This window comes from Falco rusticolus, chromosome 11 (assembly GCF_015220075.1).
Source record: "Falco rusticolus isolate bFalRus1 chromosome 11, bFalRus1.pri, whole genome shotgun sequence".
NCBI classification, from domain to species: Eukaryota; Metazoa; Chordata; class Aves; order Falconiformes; family Falconidae; genus Falco; species Falco rusticolus.
In genome coordinates this window covers 17,681,526-17,700,700 of record NC_051197.1, presented here as the reverse complement: position 1 = coordinate 17,700,700, position 19,175 = coordinate 17,681,526, and the positions used below count along the sequence as shown (strand labels likewise).

At 38.3% G+C, this 19,175-nt stretch overlaps 1 long non-coding RNA gene across 6 annotated transcripts in view; it reads left to right on the top strand.

Moving 5' to 3' along the window:
* LOC119155250 overlaps window positions 1-19,175 on the top strand; it is a 435,215-nt gene that overhangs the window by 43,852 nt on the left and 372,188 nt on the right. For all 6 annotated transcript variants that reach the window (XR_005106649.1, XR_005106652.1, XR_005106650.1 and 3 more), the window contains one exon: window positions 18,203-18,293. This is a non-coding gene — a long non-coding RNA (uncharacterized LOC119155250). The remainder of the gene's footprint in view (window positions 1-18,202; window positions 18,294-19,175) is intronic.

The following is a 19,175-nucleotide window of genomic DNA, read 5'->3' as shown; positions in this document are numbered from 1 at the left end:
TAACTTCGGATTGTCTGACTTAAAACTTCATGTTTTAAAACTTTATTTACAGCATGGTGTCTTAGGTTGGTTTTCATCAGTGTTCTAAATGAGTAATGTTTGATGTTTCACAATACTTTAAATTAATAGATAACCATTTACAACATTAACACTACCTTAATGAAGATTTTTGCTTGGTATTACAAACAGCTGCTGGAAATACAGTTCATCTATCATTTATAATCTTAAATTCACACCTGGCAATGCAGCTATAGTTAAAAGTCTGTTAATTATGAGACCTATGTTTGGGAGGCCTGTAAGTCTCATTTCCAATCTTAGCAGGCTAGATCTTTGTATGCAATATTTTCACTAGGGTGGACTTCTTTCTCCTTGAGTGGGTCAACATTTAACTTCTTCCCTTCTTGATAAATAGGTAATTACTCCAGAATTACCTGAAGATGCCAAGTAAGAAAAGGGTTGGGTTGGGGATTTTTTTGCCTTTTTATCCCCTTTTTTCTAAGCAGTCTTTGCCTGGATGCGAAAACAAATAACAGAACAGAGATGAAAAACAGTTCATAATAAATGATTTAACATGTATAACTTTTTTTCATTTGCGAATTGTCTGTGAGATGCTTTTGATTCTCTCAAATGAATTTGCTATTCAAAATTATTCACCAAATACTTTATCTGAATAATTTTTGGTCTGGAGATTGTTGGCAAGCAGATTGTTGCATGTATTTGAATTTCTAATTTCAGATATCACTCTGTACATGTTGATTAGATGTAGTAACATTTATGTTCCCTATTTGAAAGAGTAGTTACTAGAACTCTTAAAAGGAAATTTCTAACCTGAATCCTGGTGGTTGAAAGTTCAGAATTATCAGCGAGTACACAGTCTCCAAGTGGATGGGCTGGTGACTGCTCCTTGAGCGTAAATTCACTTGACAAAGTCTAGGTCTGTTGCCTCTCTCAGAAACAATTCTTGCAACAAACCACCACAAATTCACCCCCAAAAATTATCTATGCAAAAATGTGCATATATTAAAAAAAGTATTAACTTAGCTTGGTCTTATTTTATTAATGTTCTTCATTTTTAAAATCCAGTAGAGGGTACAGATTGCCGTTCTCAGGGAGCTGCCATTATCATGGAAGATCAGGCTGGAGGCTGCTAAGAGGATTGGAACAGCATACAGGAGATGAGGAAATGGGACTTGAAAGGGAAAGCAGAATATTTCATAGTAACAGAATAAATAAACCTGTCAATTTAGGGGCCACATTAAACTGTCCAGTATTACATTTTTTTTAGGCTGACAAATCTGATGAAGAGTATAGAAAGGATGGATGGGCAGAGAAAAAGATGATTCAATGTATTGTTCTTATGTAGCATTTTCAGACAAACTATCTCTAACCAGTTTACCAATAATGAGATATTACTATATGGAACTCAATACGATAGGTTTTACATTTGTCATGCAGGAAGACAAGACAATATCTTGAAGAAAGAGAGATGGAGAAAATGATGAGGAGTATTAAAGAAACAGTACAAGTTCTCTTGTAGGGAGAGAAACAGAAAAGCATAGAAGAATGGCTAAGAATGAGAGGGGATAATGCACACAGTGGAACTAGAGCTGACCCAGTCTGATATCTGAAATGTATCACAGGAATGCTTGCTGTTGTAAAGATGATGTTGGCTGGCTTCCAATAGAAGTTAGTCACTCATTTTTTGCTTCATTTTGTGACTTTGAAAGTTCTTGTTATACTGTTTTTTGTAACATTTCATTGGTTTTCTGCTACAACAAATGCTTTATCTGTCTTTGTTGGCACTCTATTCCATACCCAAATGGATGGATTAGAGACAGGCAGATTCTAAAGAGAAAGTTAAGTCTTGGTTTAGAAATGAATAGCAATTTCTTAAGGAGGACTGAAGTTTTAAACTAGATGAGTTAATACATTCCTATGAAAGAATAACTCCTACATATTAAGTGTCATACTGATGTGGTAGAAAGAGGTGCAGTGGCCTTAGGAAACAGATGTAGTGGCCAAGTAGATTCTCAAACTAAGTCCAGAAGAAAAATTGTCACTGAAAGTGGGCTTTGTTTTGCTTTAATAAGTAACTTGACAGTGATTGTGGTGGTTGTCACACTTCTGGACTGGAAAAAGTCTGTAACCCTTTGGAGATTGCTGATATTTAAAGTGACAGAGCAAAATCATAGAAGATACTGATGTATTAAGTAAACTGTTGAGTAATATGTAATTATATTTAAAAACATGATTAATAGAGCAAGTAATTTTGGCAGTTTTTGCTGGCGAGTAAACAGGAGATCTCAAAGAGAATTATGGAGAGGGAACTTTAAAGGGAATTTGGAGAGGGAAAGAACGTTTAAGGCTCAGGGCTGATTTCAAGAGTTTTAATCTCTTGAATTAGTAGGGCAAAGATTAACTGTGGCCTGGCTTTACATGCCTATGCAACTCCACTGAAGACAAAAGGAACTGTGCTGACACAAGTAAGCGGAATTTAGATCCTCCTTGCAGTAAGGTGGCCAGCATAGTAGATGGTCTTGCTAAAATCCAGTGCAGTACTGAAGCTTGCACTTTTTCAGTCTTTTCCTAGCTGGACTCACTGTTCACTAGAGATTTGGTTTCACAATTTTTATGCATTTTTTTGAAAGTGCACTTTCATAATGAGCCTCTTTTCTTCAGTTCCATGTGTTCTTGAAGCTTTTCAGATCTTCCTAAGCACTTTTGTGAATCTTTTTATGTACCTCTAGTTACAGCCTGATTACAGAATGTTTTGGATGAATATTTGCAGTTTGGATGAATAGCTGAAGGTGCACCAAATGGTGGCATTCAGAAGTATTTGACCAAGAATGATTGACAGTGTCTGTAACTACTTATTATGTCAAGGCTTCAGCACACCGATTGATGGGAAATGATGTATAATAAATTAGAATGATCACACATCATTTCCCATCGATTGAAATGCCAAATCCTTTGATGGAGTAATGAGTTATGGCCAATACTACTCACTGTCTTAGTGGGAGATTGATTGCATATCCCTTCATCAATGTGATCAAACAACTAAGGAATCCAAAGTACACATGTAGCATGCAAGTTCAACTGTGTTTTCAGTATAAAGTGAGAATAATACTGTAAAGTCAGTGTTGCTTCTGTGGTACTATCAGTGCTACCTGGGTATATGTGAAACATGAGCAAACATGAAAATGTGGCCAAATTCATGTCATACAGACACATTAAATAAACATAAGCAGATTTTCTCTCTGTTTCACATAGCAACAGAAGACTAGGGATGAGATCTAACTTACCAAAATCAGTTATACAAATAATTTCTAGTTAGGAAAATCCTAACTAATGAAAACTCAGTTCTTGCTTTAAATTTTTCATGAATTGGATGTCCTTACAAAAAATGAAACTTAATTTGCTCTGGCTCAGGAACGAGTGGGTAGAGCTGTATCTCCAGGAAAGTACATGGACCCAAATTAGTAAAAGGAAAGGGAAGTTTCTAGGAGTCTGCTGAGAAAATATATTCCTTTAGAATTTTGTATTTTTTTTCCTTTGAGAAAGTTCTTCATCTCCATCTGTATATTATAAAATTAATTAATTGTACCAGCTAGTCTCTCTATTCTTCTTTCTCAGGAAAGATACTTCAGTGCAAACACATGTGTACACATTGTGTCTATTCCAGTGTGTTATTACTTATATACTCAATTTCAGTTTTACTTCACATATAGCAGTACTCTCCATGAGCAAAAAAACCCCACCAGAAAACATTGGTTAACATACAAGATGATGTAACTGAAGAAAATACGATCTATAACAAAAGAAGAGTATGAAGAGCTTTTACTTGAGCTTATGGATTGAACATAGAGGCCATTTATTTTTCTTCACTGTTCTTTTCAGCTGTTGTGAAGTGTATGTAGTCTTTCTGTGATTAAGTCTTCCAAAGTAGTAATTAGGTAAATTCCCTTAGGGAAGGAATTGCAATAATTTTCTATATTTAAATGTTACTTTATAGGTGCATAAAAGCTGAGTTTTGATGCACAACTGTTCCATGTTGTCTGTGAGAGAATATGATGATGTGTGGACTTGTTATGTACTTAAGTGACTTTAAAATGTTTTCTAAATTAATTTTCATGAGAAAGAATTATATTAAAATTACTATTTCTGGATTGCAGTTGCACAATAAGGACTGGTCAACAGAGCAATGACAGCAGTATGAGATCAATAGTTGGAAGCTAACTTTAAAACAGGTACTGTTGCTGTCTTGCCATAGCAGCATGAGGCTTAATGTGGGCCAATTAACCCTACCTGTCATGAAGATTTTGCAGCAGGCAGTCACTTTCAAAGTGCTAGAGCCAGACAGCTACCAAGATTGGAGCTAGCTAATTTAAGCTCTCATGAGCATCTACAGAGCACTCCAATCACTACTGTTACAGACTATGTAACCTCTGCAACGTGAAAGCAGTGTGGTCACACTGCAGTACCGAGGCTGCAGGCAAGTATTTGTAAATTAGGAAATGTTGGAATGTAGGTTGCTTGTGATACTTAAATTTTATCTCCGTATGCATATTCACTATGGCAGAGCCTTTAATTACATGATCACCTGCTATGTTTTTCTACTGACTTCTGTCTCATTCAATGCATTGCATAGGTAGCAAACATAGACAGCATCAACTTTTTAGTATCTTCCTAATGGAAAAAGGGAAGCACAATTTTACAGTTACATGGACCTCAAACAATTACACTGGGCCCTGACAAGGATTTGAAACCTGAACTTTTGCTCTTGGAATGTGATGAACTTTAGGACTAAATGAGTACCCAGTAGGAAAAGCCAGCATTCCTGGCATGATTTGCTTAAACTTTGAGCTAGTTCAGATTGCTACCAGCAAGTAGTCCAAGGCATCTCTCTCTCTCTCTTCTCCATCCATCCATCCATTCGTCCAGTCCAGTACGATATGGACAGTTCCACAGTGGGCATAGACCCAGCTGTAGATTACAAACAGTGTTGCTCTGCAGATAATGTTTTGACATTCTGTAATTGCAGGCTGCTCAATAGAGACAGGAAAGCCCTTTCTTTTTTCAGGAGTTTATAACTCTGCGAAACTTAGGCAGAATATACAGTGACAAAGAAAGGATAGTTCTGTGGGTTAAGAACTTCCTCTTTGTCCCACTTCTAAGGATTCCTATAGCAGTGACATTGTTAGAGTTTATTAAGGACACTTCCAGAAAACCTTAATGTAAGGAATTCTGATAGCAATTACTGGTGACAGCAGGACAAACTAAAGAAGTAGCAACTATATAATAGTTAAGGAATTAACTTTGAGAACTGATTTTATATTCACATAGTATATGTACAGGCACATGAATAACAGAATTTTTAAAATTCAGCTCTGTATTAAGATTCAAACTCAGTATTTCACTTATTGCCAATTGGCTTTCATCCATTTGCTCTGTTAGAAGCCATTCTCCTGCATTACTCATTAGCACAACAGCAGCACAATGTACACAGTGCATAACCTGTTCTTGAAAAATATATGCCAACTTCCAAATTATTTTTTAATATTTTTATCTGTGAGGAAAGGCTAAATATTTGGAAATTGGTAGAATGACTATGCTTTGGTTTTTTATACCACTGTAAGTCACAGCAAAATTTGACCTCAGATGTTTAACTTGCCTCCCATGAAAATCAATGTGGTTGGTGAATCCAAGTTCTCATTTAAATGTACATTGAGACACTGAAGTACTTTTTATAAAAGTGAATTTTTGACCAAGTACGGTAAATTGTAACAGCTTCTGACCCTGTTACAATAAATACATAATTTATCACAAGTACTCTACTAAACACAATTTTTCTGAAGTATCTTGGAGAGGTGGTTACTTGCTATGCATATGCAATTGCCACTTTTTAATATTTAAATATCCTGGAAGTTTTACTTTTTTGTTCAAAATGGGGAAGGCACATGAGCTTTCATAGCTGAATCAAAATCAATGTTAAATAATTACAAATGAAAAAATCATCTGAAGCTATCCAACATGTATTTTTATGCTGTATCTCAGAAGGTCAAAACTAAGATTGAAAAAACATGCATGAATACAAATTGCTTTGCCATATTCAGGTTCCTTTAGTTTTCATGGATGATTAAAAAAACTCCTCAAAATGATAGGGCTGCAGGAGGACAGCAAATTCCAGGGCACGACACAGCAATGTAGATTTCTGGAGAGTTATCCTGCTACCAGGCTCCCCTTTGCGCAAATGCCACGGAATTCCTGCCAACTCACAGTATTATCAGGATTTAATTAGCACTGAGAAATACATTAGAAGGCTTTGAACTCTGGGATAGAGAAAAATGTATGAAAATCTCATAAGCAGCTGAACTTAAGGAAAAAGTTGGGATAAATTTAATTGCCATGCTATTGTTTATGTTACCAAAGAAGCCAAAGATCTGATGAGGAAAACACATTGTGATAAATTAGTCAGGGCAGACCACTGGATTATTGAGGCTGCACTTCTTTGTTTATATTGCTGCATAACTCTGCTTTGAGAATTACAGGTAACTGAGGACAAAGAAAATGGGAATATTAATCACACTGTATGCTTTTGGTCTTTATTAGTCCTACTTGTATTGCACCAGCACTTAGAAGCCCTAGTCCTAGACACCATTTCATATATATGCGACAAAGGTCACTCCCAGGCCTAAAGAATTTATAATCCTGTGCATGAGCCAAGGCATCCCAGATGGGTGCAGGCTGACACAAGCATAAGAAAATACAGGGATCGTCTTGTTCAATATGGTAGACAGCCATTACACTTTTACAGCACCTTTGTCATTGCCCACTGGTGTTCCCATGTAAGCATTAGGAAAACTTTTAGGCAGGTGGTACTTCATTTTTGCAGGTGTTTAAGATAGTACCATCTTGGAGAGAGAAAATACTGAAGTGCTTGTTTTAAAATTCATCAAATCCATGATGAAACTGGTTTCCCCTTTTGTCTCATTCTCTGATTCGTTTTATGGGAATAGGGAAAAAGAATCTTGTGTCCTGCCAGCTCTCTATAGAGTACCACTGACTCTGTAGTGTTTTCTAGGCAATTGCTTGGGAAAGTGTAGATCATTTACAGGTGAAACCTCTCAGTTTTCATTACTCAATAAAATGCACACAGACAAGTTACACAAGTAACGGTACCTTTAAAAGCATTTTTTCAGTGCTGTAATGATGCTCAAATTAATTCAAGTGATTTTATTAGAGATAAAAATTATTGGAAATCTTGATTTCTTCCATGATGCCTCTAAAACTATACCTAAGTGAAACATTTTTACTTTAGATTCAGAAATAAAAACTTCTGGTATTGCTCATCATTAGAATTTTCCCCCTCAGGCTTTGTCTTTATTAGCAGCTTAAGAGTATATTTAGCACTGTCATATGTGAAATCTCTTCTGTTTGCTAAACTAATATGGGATAAAATGTCTTTTTTTACAGTGTTGCTCATTCATTATATAAAAATGGAAGAAACTACTTTAGTGTGTATATAGAACTACTCTCTATTTTTATGACAGAAAGGAGGTGACAATACACATCCCTTAGGCACTCAGGGGTATTATGTAAGAGTCATTAGTGTAATTGATATCCATATAAAGAGTGTTATATCAAACATGATTAAAATGTGCAATATATTACAGAGGTTCCAGTGTTCCAGCTGCTTTGTTATAATCCTTCTTCTGATAGATATATTTCTACTTCCTTGTGAAAAAGTAAAATTATTTCAGAAGAAAAGATCTTTTCCTTCTTTTCTAATTTAAGGCATGATTTCTAAAAGGCGTATCTTGTCCTATATATAGGATTTTCTCATGTACAATGAGGTGAACATTTACTGTATGTCCACTCAAGCAATAACAATTTAATCAAGAGAATTTCTTGTTTTATGAAGGCTTTTTATTAGCAATCATTTCCACAGACTGCTAATAGGCCTTAACAATTCTTGCAGTAGGATAAGATAGTCTCTTGATGGCATGCTACACCTTGTCAAGAAAACTAAACTCAGAAGAATAGATTTTATGTCTGCTTACACCTCTTTTACACCAGAATGGCAGTGCTGCCTTTATTCTCCTGAGAGATGGGGAGGTGTGCATATCTAGATAGGAGTTTTAAATTTCTATTCTTACCGTTTTGTTTGGTTGTTTTTTTAAGGAAATTTTACACTATTTTTAATGTCTAGTTTAAAATATTTTCCCCCTTTTCTCTGAATGTCAAATGAACATCTTCCTTCAGTTCCTTTCTTTAAAGACATTCTCAATGCAATTTTTTTCAGTAAAAATCTGATATTAGAAAGCAACCCTAAATTAAAAATCTTCCAATTTTCAATGTTAGCCAGGCAGAAGGTGGTAACAGATAAGAGGCAGCCTGCCTAGAGTTCAAACTGCAGGGGACCATAGTCAAAGGACAAGATTTCCTATGGTAACAGCAGTTTCTAATGGATGACCAAGCTTGAGTTTTCCACATTCATCACTGCCCAAAACTTGTTAGTCACTATAGCTCCAGCCTTGTAGGGTTCTTCATCTCACAGCAGCACAGTCTGTGCCTTTCAAGATTCAGGGTCCCCGATACAGTGCCACACGAGACATATTCTTCCTTCTGTGTCCAGTTTAGGTTGCAAGGTCTTCATTCTTTTCTGGTTGTAAGCATTGAGTCACTTGGGACCAACTGAAAGCACAACGTTTACGTGTGGCTCTCTCATCATGTTTCTTGTCACAACTGTCAGAGTTTAGCAAGAAGCCACTGACAATGGTCTTTTCTCACTATCGCTAAATTAATAGTTTATAACTTTACCAAACTTGAACATCTTAGCTGGTATTTTCCTTGACAGGCTTTTGTCCCAAACACAATATGTTTAATGATTAAGCTCTAACACTTCAGTCATTTCCAAGTAAGAGGTTGCAAGGATACATCAGTAGTGCCACTTTTTTTTTTTTTTTTTTTTTTTTTTTTTTGCTATGTACATTCCTTGAAGAATTCATCTGCACTGAACATGCCATGCTCCAGGCCTGCCTGTAGGGATGTTGAACAGGATAGTCCCCACACCTGCAGGTATGACTGTGATGCTGGGCACGGGAACTTTTTGTTGGAACAATCCAGCAGGACATGTGATTAGTAGAAAAATCTGATGAATTCAGAAATGGAAGCAGAAGAAATAGAGGGGAGGGGAGAAAAAGAAAGCTACTGTAGAGAAAATGAGATTTGAACTGAAGAGGATGGATGTTAGGAAAGGGAGTGCAGGAGTAGCAGAGACGTGACAGTGCAACATGGAATAGAGTATATTTGGAGACAAAAGAAAAAAAGGTAGTTTTACTGTGAGAAGCTAGAATGTCCTCCAGAAACTTGGATTTGAAACCAAGAGTCTTTGATTTCTTCCTACTTCTACCATCAGCAAGTGTTTGGCAGAGCATGTATATCTCTCACTATGCCATCTGAGTGCAAGTTAGTTCAGAGAGGACTGTGCCCAGCTAGGGGGTTTTCCACATTGAGACAAAAAGCTTTTCCTGGCTAATGGAATAAGGTGACTTTGCTGCCTCAGCCACCCCCTTTCCAGTTCAGGTACAGGGATAGGATTGACAATATTTCTAGCATGCAGGATTTAGGTTTGGTCTGCTAAGGCTGCGCTCACGCACCTCACTGGTTCTTTTTCGAGGATGCGCATTCTGACTATTCAAAATTTCTTAAAATTTGTATTTTCCAAAGAAGCTTTATTTGGATTTGCCAGGTGTCTGTTATACAGTAACAGATATTTCCTGTGTGCAAGTATACTCAGAAACAGGGATCATTATGCTCAAAAATTGTGAGGTTACCGTGAGAGAGTTGATGAAAATATGACCAGTAGAAGGGACAACTTTCGCAAAGGGAACAACAGCATCTGCATGTAATGACTGTCAGCAAGAACTTCTGGCACTGCCATGTCTCGTAGCTTGTCATTTTAGCTCAGAGTTAAATAATGGAATGTTTCATATGCCTTTAGTGCAAGCTGGTTATAACCTATACAGTAAATATATATTTATAATGTTTGCAACACTACGTAAATAGTGAGTTTGCTGTAGGAGACGACAGTGGTATAATAGCAACACTTAAAGTATGATCTTTCCTTTTATGTGAGTGGAGTTATTGATTATAGAGAACCTGTTTTACAGCCAACACAGTGACTTTCCTGTGCAGTAATTGTATATATGCTGCAGTTTGCTGAGGACGTATGTGATTGCCTGAGAGCAGTATTGCTCTCTACTATGGTAACCCAATTTCAAATCTGGTACTTCTGGTTTGCGTTATGAATAAAGTAATACAGCAGTGCTGCACAGGAATGTATACGGGAAGAGTGGAAACTTTCCTTCTTGTTGTGTATTCTGTGTGGAAGCTACTTTACTCATCATGTTTCTTTTTAACCTCAGCCCTAGTCAAATTTATGACAACACTTGTAGGGGTGAAACAAGCAATCTGCAGGTCAGGTTCAATGGAGACAGAAGTGGGTAAGTGCACTTACTCTCTTGTAAGCCTTTATTACTAAGTGTTTGTTTTCAAGAAAGAGAAAGCTGTGCTGCCCAGCTTCATTGCAAATTCTGGACTTACAGTTTTTAGATGATGAAACAGGAAATTTCTATTGGCCAATAGAATGAACAGTTTATCTTGTAGCAGTGGCCTTCATTCAGACAATATTTTTTTTTTCAGCCTCTGATTAATACACACGTGTACAGTCTCCAAGGAGGGACGGTTTTTCTTGTTTTTTTAAGCTGGAAGCAATAAGAAAATTTTGCCTATTCCAGTGCTAATGCATGCTTCTTCCAGGATTCCAATTGTTTTGGACACAGAATAGGAAGTGCATGTCCAGATGGGAACTTTAAGAATCAGCCTGTCGCTGTGTTAGGTGACATACCTTTCACATGCAAGGAAAACCTCAATTTCACATGCTTGAAAGTATATACCCTCTCTGGACATAGAAATCAGGGTTTGAGAATAAAACAAACTTGAATTAAATTGGTTTCATTTTGAAAAGTCAAACCCCATAAGACTTTAATACTTGGGTGTATGCTGATGAAATACCATGACTCTAAAGACTATTAATATTCATAGGAAGTCTGAAATAATTCATGACTTTCTGGAGTAATGTTAGATGATGTACGATGGTAAACAGTATCATTTACACTGAACCTTAAAAATTATTGACAAAGACAAGTTCCTAAACACTGGCTAAACCTTGTATTTGTTGTTATGATTTCTTGGTTTTATACTTCAAGCAGATTTTCAATTAACTCCACTGTATTCAGAGTAATTATTCATTTATTATAGTCAGTTTAGATGTGGTAAAGATTAAAGGAGTAAAACAAATCATTTCAGTGACATAGGCTAGTGATACATTGTTATTATTCTGATTTCTTTGCCTCTTGTGTAAGGAAGATTTATAGCATCCATTTTTGAGTGATTCCTTGTTAGCATATATTTTTATAGGTATTTATTTGCTAATATAAAGTGTTTTGATAAAGGAAGAAGCTATCTTCCTCTCTCCCCATTTGTTTAGGAAATATGAACATTCCTAGTAGATTTGAACAGCACACATATTATACATACAATAAAATGTACTTGTCTATTAATAAAAAAAAGATAATAATGTGATGCACCGCTGTTCTAAGATAACTACATGTGTTTGATGTTGAGAAATTAATGGCATGAAGCAGATGCCTTCAGTCATCTAGGAAGTGTGGTTTCCCAGTGTACTGCAACTGCATGCCCTGCAGTGTGTCATCTCACTTATAAAGGGGTTTTACATGTTTATAAAAGTGTGTTAAATATTGGTAAAGTTTATTTTATGCATTATGCATAAAAGTTGTCATTAGGATTTAACAAAGCAGCTTGCAGAGAAAGATTAGAAATAAAATCTCTGTATACAAAAACGATTTGGATGGTTTAGCTAGATGGTTCTGACTTAAAAAAATTAACATTTCACTTACTGTTCTCAAACATTCAGAGAAAGGAGAAAAACAGCACTAGCTGAAAAGAGTGAAATATATGTTGTTATAGCAGTGCCTAGTAGGATCACTATTACAGAGGTTCTTTTAGTATTTCCATTATAAATCCTCTTTATTCAGTGTAATATCGTGGTAATTTCAAATCACATTTGGCTTTAACTTGGCAAATAATCTGTCAACACAGAAATTCAGTTATTTTATATGTATGTATGCATTTATTCTTATATGTGCACAGACTATATCATGTTCACACGTTGCTGATGTATAGATTTTAAAATAAGCAATGATTGGACAGCTACTTTTTTTTTGGTCCAGTTTTCCTAACCATCAATTTAAAAGGAGATTACAGATGGGATTTTCAGAAGCACTTAGCATTGCCTTAAATGGTCACATTTAAGTTAATGGTAAAATTCCAATGACTTAAATTGCAGTAAAGTTAGGTCAGTGCTGTTGAAAATCTTACCCCATCCTTTCAAAATATGTTTAGGGGTCTAGCTGTAGGTGTGTGGTATAAGTGACTGACTTATGGGCATAGTGACAATTTACTGGAACTTCAAGGAGATCATTCAGAGCTCTTTTGTGCCTCTGAACGTTCCCTGCCTAGATAAAAAGCCTAAAACACTAGTCTAGGCACCTCTATTAGATGTTTAATTGATTCAGTTGGGGGAAATTGTTTTCCTCTTTAAAAACAAACTTGACAGGATGCTTTTATGTTGGATCTAAATAAAGCGAAAGGACCCATTAGGAAGTGAAGGATGCCACAAGTAAACAACATGGATGAATGTCATGGCTGGAGTTATATGGCAGTAGTATAAGTATGAGAGGTGGAGGTATCAATAAGCACGTAGAGGAAACTTGCTGACAATAATAAAAAGGCACACTTTCGGCAGCCATACTTTCATTTTTATGATGCTCTATATTCTGAATTTTTTTCCAGTTGGATAACTTCCTTTTTGCTGTATTTTCCTCACCCACATGCATCGGTGCCTAGTTTAAGACATTATCTATCAGGTAACTTTATATACTTTTTGCAGGTTGGAACAGAACTTCTCCAGGGATCTGAGCACCTCTGCTATGAAGACAGGCTGAGAGAGTTGGGCTTGTTCAGCCTGGAGAAGAGAAGGCTCTGGGGAGACCTTACAGCTGCCTCCCAGTACCTAACGGGGGCCTGCAGGAGAGCTGGAGAGGGACTTTTTACAGGGGCATGTAGAGACAGGACAAGGGGGAATGGCTTTAAGTGGGAAGAGATTAGATAGTAGGAAGAAGTTCTTTACTGTGAGGGTGGTGAGGCACTGGAACAAGTTACCCAGAGAAGCTGTGGTTGCCACATCCCTGTAAGTGTTCAGGGCCAGGTTGGATGGGCTTTGAGCAACCTGTTCTAGTGGAAGGTGCCCCTGCCCATGGCAGGGAGTTTGGAACTAGATGATTTAAGGTCACTTCCAACCCAAACCATTCTATGAATCCAAGATTCTGCATTTCTATGATTCGGTGTTTCTATGGTTCTATGATAAAACAATATAATTTTGAATCAAACTAGTTCCTGCTGTTTCTGTAATTAGATACGGTGCTAGCTAAAAGCGTAGCACCAAAAAAAGAGAATTGTTGAAGTGTTTGGTTGAATGTCCAAAATTAGTTAAGGATTTTTTCTCTGGGTGAACTAGAACAGTTCATTTCCATTTATGCTTTGGAACAAGTGCAGTTCCCCTGTTAAAAAAAACCAAACCAAACAACAAAACCCAACCAGAAAAAAAGACGCCATTCCAGAATAGACATCATTATTAGTCAATGTATTAGATGAGATGAGTGTTGCAATGTTGCTTCTTGGCCTTTATCAGACAGGGTATCGATTTAGAGGTGATTCTCTGAGTTTGTAGCTATAGGTTCTGTATTTCTCTCAGGCTCCTAAACTAAACAGTGGATAGTACCTGTGGTTACTACATGAGTTTGTCTTAGGTCTCTAGCCAGGATGTAGGATGCTAACCTCTGGGGTGATTACTTTACATCATCCTAGGTAAACTGCTGATGACATGCCAAATGACAGATGGAATGATTACTAGTTGGGGTACCAGTGCCTTTGGGAACATGGATCAGGAGGGGCAGGTCTGCTGTAGTTTGAGATTTCATCTGAGCCCTTTTATGCACACATCCAGGTTTTTTTACTTTAACAGAATGTAAGCAAATCTGTAAATAACTGGGCGAGCAAAAGAGGAACATACGTACATACTTAAATACCGAGAATGAGGGTTGGCTCATTTTAGTTAGAAATTGGAGGAATTAGGATTTTGGATTATATTTTGGGTGGTAAGCTTTAATAATACAATTTCTGTCAGCTGACTCACACCCAGAGCTTTGTAGGTGTTCAGAGTTCATTGCAGTTACAGATTTGCTTTCAATTAACAGCTATTCAGTACTGTTGTTATCTACTGCTGTTACTGTATTGGATTGGGTTTGTGTGGCAAGGTTTGGTAGTGGGGAGGCTACAGGGGTGGCTTCTCTAAGAAGCTGCCAGAAGCTTCCCCCATGTCCAATGGAGCCAGTGCCAGCCGGCTCCGAGACAGACCCACCGCTGGCCGAGGCCGAGCCCATCAGCAATGGTGGTAGCATCTCTGTGAGAAAGTATTTAAGAAAGGGAGAAAAACTGCACACCAGCCAGAGAGAGGAGTGAGAATATGTGAAGGCACCAGCTCTGCAGACACCAGAGCCAGTGCAGGAGGGACAGGAGGTGCTCCAGGCACTACAGCAGAGGTTCCCCCCCAGCCCATGGTGAAGACCCTGGTGAGGCAGGCTGTGCCCCTCAGCCCGTGGAAGTTCACAGTGGAGCAGATCCCACCTGCAGCCCAGGGAGGTTCACAGTGGAGCAGATCCCGCCTGCAGCCCAGGGAGGTTCACAGTGGAGCAGATCCCGCCTGCAGCCCAGGGAGGTTCACAGTGGAGCAGATCCCACCTGCAGCCCAGGGAGGTTCACAGTGGAGCAGATCCCACCTGCAGCCCAGGGAGGACCCCGTGCCGGAGCAGAGGATGCCCAAAGGAGGCTGTGACCCCACGGGCAGCCTGTGCTGGAGCAGGGTCCTGGCAGGACCCATGGAGAGAGGAGCTCTGGCTGGAGCGGGTCTGCTGGCAGGGCTTGTGACCCCACGGGGGACCCACGCTGCAGCAGTCTGTTCCCAAAGGACTGCAGCCCATGGAAGGGACCCACGCTGGAGCAGTTTGTGAAGGATTGTCTCCTGTGGGACGGACCCCATGCTGGAGCAGGGGAAGAGTGTGAGGGGTCCTCCCCCCTGCAGAGGAAGGAGCAGCAGAGGCAAAGTGTGGTGACCTGACCACAGCCTCCATTCCCCCCCATCCCCCTGTGCTGGTTGAGGCAGGAGGTAGAGAATTCAGGAGTTAAGTTAAGCCTGGGAAGAAGGGAGGGGTGGGGGGGAAGTGTTGTTAAGATTTGGTTTAATTTCTCTTTATCCTACTCTGATTTTATTAGTAATAAGTTAAACTAGTTTCCCTGAGTTGAATCTGTTTTGCCAGTGGTGTTAATTTGTGAGTGATCTCTCCCTGTCCTTATGTTGACCCATGAATGTTTAGTGACATTTTCTTTCCCCTGTCTGGTTGAGGAGGGGAGGGACAGAGCAGCTTTGCTGGGCACCTGAGGTCCAGCTAGGGTCAACCCACCATCCGTAAAAAACGTTAATGGCTTTCATCTCACTTCCCTGAAAAACAATCAAAGCTGATTATTTGATGAGTTATGTGGCATCAGTGAGCTCTTACATGATGGCTTACTGCTTTTGTTTTGAGCACTTCCCTGTTATTCAGAACTTTGTTTAAATAAATGAGAATGTTGTAAAATATTCCTAGAGCATGGACATTTGGGATGTAGCATGCAGTGGGTGACATGTCAGTCTGAATTTGTAATCTTATGTAATATAGGACACCCTAAAAAGTCTGGGTTAAATTTCGTACTTCCTGAATGGAAGGCTCTCCTTTGTCCCTTGTGTCTCACTCCTTGGTAAACTACAGTGAAATTAAGAGACCAAGTCAGTCTTTCCTGCACATACTGCAAGTTTAAAACAACCTATGAACATAATTAATGCAACTTTTAATTTTCCTTAGCATCTTCAAGTATATTGTATCATAGCTTGACATTTCATCTGCAAAGAGCAAAAACATATGGTAAGCTTCAAAGCAAGAAATCCAGAGAAAATATTTGCTACCCAAGAAACTATTGAAATACAGATATCACAGGTCCAGATGGCTTGGCACTGAGAGGGGGTCATTAAGTTTTTACCTCTAGAACACTGTTCATATCTAATCTGAAGTAGCTATTGGTTAAACCTCGTCCTAACTTGGTTAGGCTCATCCGAACTGCTCTGTGGCCTGCAGGAAATAGTCAAATCCAATATTCAAGTCTAGTTTCTGCCATTGTTCAAGCCCAGCTTCTGCATTAGCTTATCACTGGCCACTTCTTGCTCTTTCCCACTTATGAGACATTCCAGGATTTTCAGGGGTCCCCAATGTAACTATTTGCAAGGACTATATAAATTAGTTTGTGTGGGATGCCACATTGCTATGATTTTCCATGGAGCTGAGTGCCTGTCATCCCACAGAACACTGTTGAGCTTCAGAAAGTGCCATTCTGGCTACTTTGTTTACTCTTTACAACAAAATATACTTGCCTGAACTAGCGGGTTAGATTCCTTTCAGGAAGGTCTGACCTACAGGACTAGGGAGTAGTGGTGTCTGTATCACAGAACCTTTCATTATCCTGGGCAAGTACAGTATAATTATGCAAAAGGAAACATCTTCACCACTCATGCAATCATTTATGCCTTTTGTGCTGCTATCAAGAGACCAAGTAGGGAAGGAAATTCACTACATTTGTTTCTATTTTCATGTTTTCTGAGCAAGAAATTACAATGCCTGGTAAATAGAGCAGGTTCTTTATACTCATTAGGGACTATTGTGTGAAAATGCTTTGCTGACTTCGGAGGAACACCCATAAATTTGTTAGATGTGTTTTGCAAAGTGTATATTTGACCCAGAATGAAAATGATTACTACAAAAGAGACTTCTGAGAAGTAAATGGGAGTTATATGTTATTTGGTCTCTGAAAGTTGCAACTTGCATGGCTGTTCGATCTCACCAAAGGCATAATAAATGAATATGTGTATGTTAAAATGACACGGGCTTGGCAGGCCAGGGTCAACAGAGAGAGACTGTGCTAGTACTTGTTACCTGTAGGAAGTTTAATTTTCTTATTTCTCCACCCGCCACAGAATATTGTACACTGCTTTGTTCCTCAGTATATATGAAGTAATGATGGTTTAGTAAACCATTAATGGTTTATTTCTGTGTGATTTAGGATGGGATTTCATATACTTACTAGATCAACCCTTGACACAATAGAAAAACAATGGGTGATTTTTCTGCACTTTTCTGATGCCTTGACCCTAGAGATTGCTGAAGTAAAAAAACAGTCTTCAGTATAAATAGAGATAACAGTGCCAAATTGAGTAACAGCTGCTGAAGAACTGCTCCACTAACCATGCCGAAGAGATATTTCATGTTCTTGCTGTGTTTTGTCTTTGGCCTGTTCTGCATAGTACTCATGCACTGAGATCAGGCGATCTAGGCTTTGTAGTGGTCTGAGCAGCCTCTGATGGCAAGGACGTTTTCAGCCATGTATTAAGATGGTCTTTATGTCCACTTTGCAGTGCTGGCATAACACAAAAGGAATGTAAAAATATCTGAAAGTGACATTATTTTAGCCTGGTTTTCATAAACCAGAATTGCATTCTATGCTTGAACCATTTTATTTTTATTTTTCATTTCTTATTTCTTCTGCTAATTAGAGATTTTTGTGTTTCGCAAAAGAGAGAAACTTGCAGCAATCAGTGTTGTGTTTTGCAACATCTTTTCTTTGTGAGCTAGAATTATTGCCTAGCAAAAAGTAGAGATTGCCCTCAACTGCTATAGACTAGGACATCAGTGGTCAAATGAGGTCTTGGCAGCTTGCTGTAGAATGGGCTGCCTAAAGTTCTGGATCATTTGTCTGTAAAAGAGCTGGTGATCCTTGCAGAACCCCAAAAGCACAAGGAAAAATCCCAACGTGAGTACATTATGCAATTATTGGGTGTTAATTTTGATAGTATTATAATTGCCACAATAAATATGCAGTCAAAAATAGCAAAATCTATTTTTCCTCTTTGTTGCAGGCATGGATGTGTGAGAATGATTTCCTTGTAGAAACCCACAACTAAGGAAAGGATGAGGTGAAAATGGGCAGATACTGATTCTGCACCGAAGGTACTGTTTTTAACATTGAAATACTGTTTTTCATCTGATGCTCAAGAATAATATTTTTGTAGGGGTACTGACACTATGTGACTGAAGTTAATGCATTTAAGTGCATCTTAAATCACACTCCAGTAAAACAAATGTTAACTTCCTATGTTAATGTATCCAGCTAGTATGGTTAGTAACAAGGTAGAAGACTTAATGCAGCTTTTCTGATCAGAAAACATATTCACTAGCAACAGAAGTAACAGAAAAATTGTTGTAGGCTCATGGTTGTGTCATAACTGGAGTATTGTGCCCCGTAACTGTCGTCGTGGTTCCCCAGTCCATTTCCATCAGTGTATCTAGCAAGACACATCTTGCCTAGTTCTACATCCTTCCTTCTGTGAACAAAAATAAAAAGAAAATCCAATACACATGGACAAAAGAAGCTGCAACCAAAATGTGGTACTCTTGACATTTTCCAGCAGAACACGTAAGCTAATCACTGCTAGATAAGTCTAGGGTGACCCATGGACAGAGTTTCAGACTAATATGTAATTCTTAAGCTGTTGGACTTTAAGGAGACAGCTATTGTGTCTGTTTGCACAGACTGAATATGATTTGTCTGTACCAGAGGAGCGCAGTTGGCTTAATGTATTACAATGAACTCTATACTGAGAATATTGTGAGCTTTTGTCTTGTATCTACTTTTGCCTTGTATCTAGTAGGTGAAGTAAATGCTAAGCTATCTGTTGAATTAAATGGGGTTAGGGTTGCCTCATGGTTTATATTACAGACCACCTACCTGATGTTAAAACACAGAAATTAGTAGCAGCATGAATGACTCAGTGAGCAAAGTTGCTATTAAAGCATTTGTGCATTAATGGTTTCTATCTGTAATCCATATTA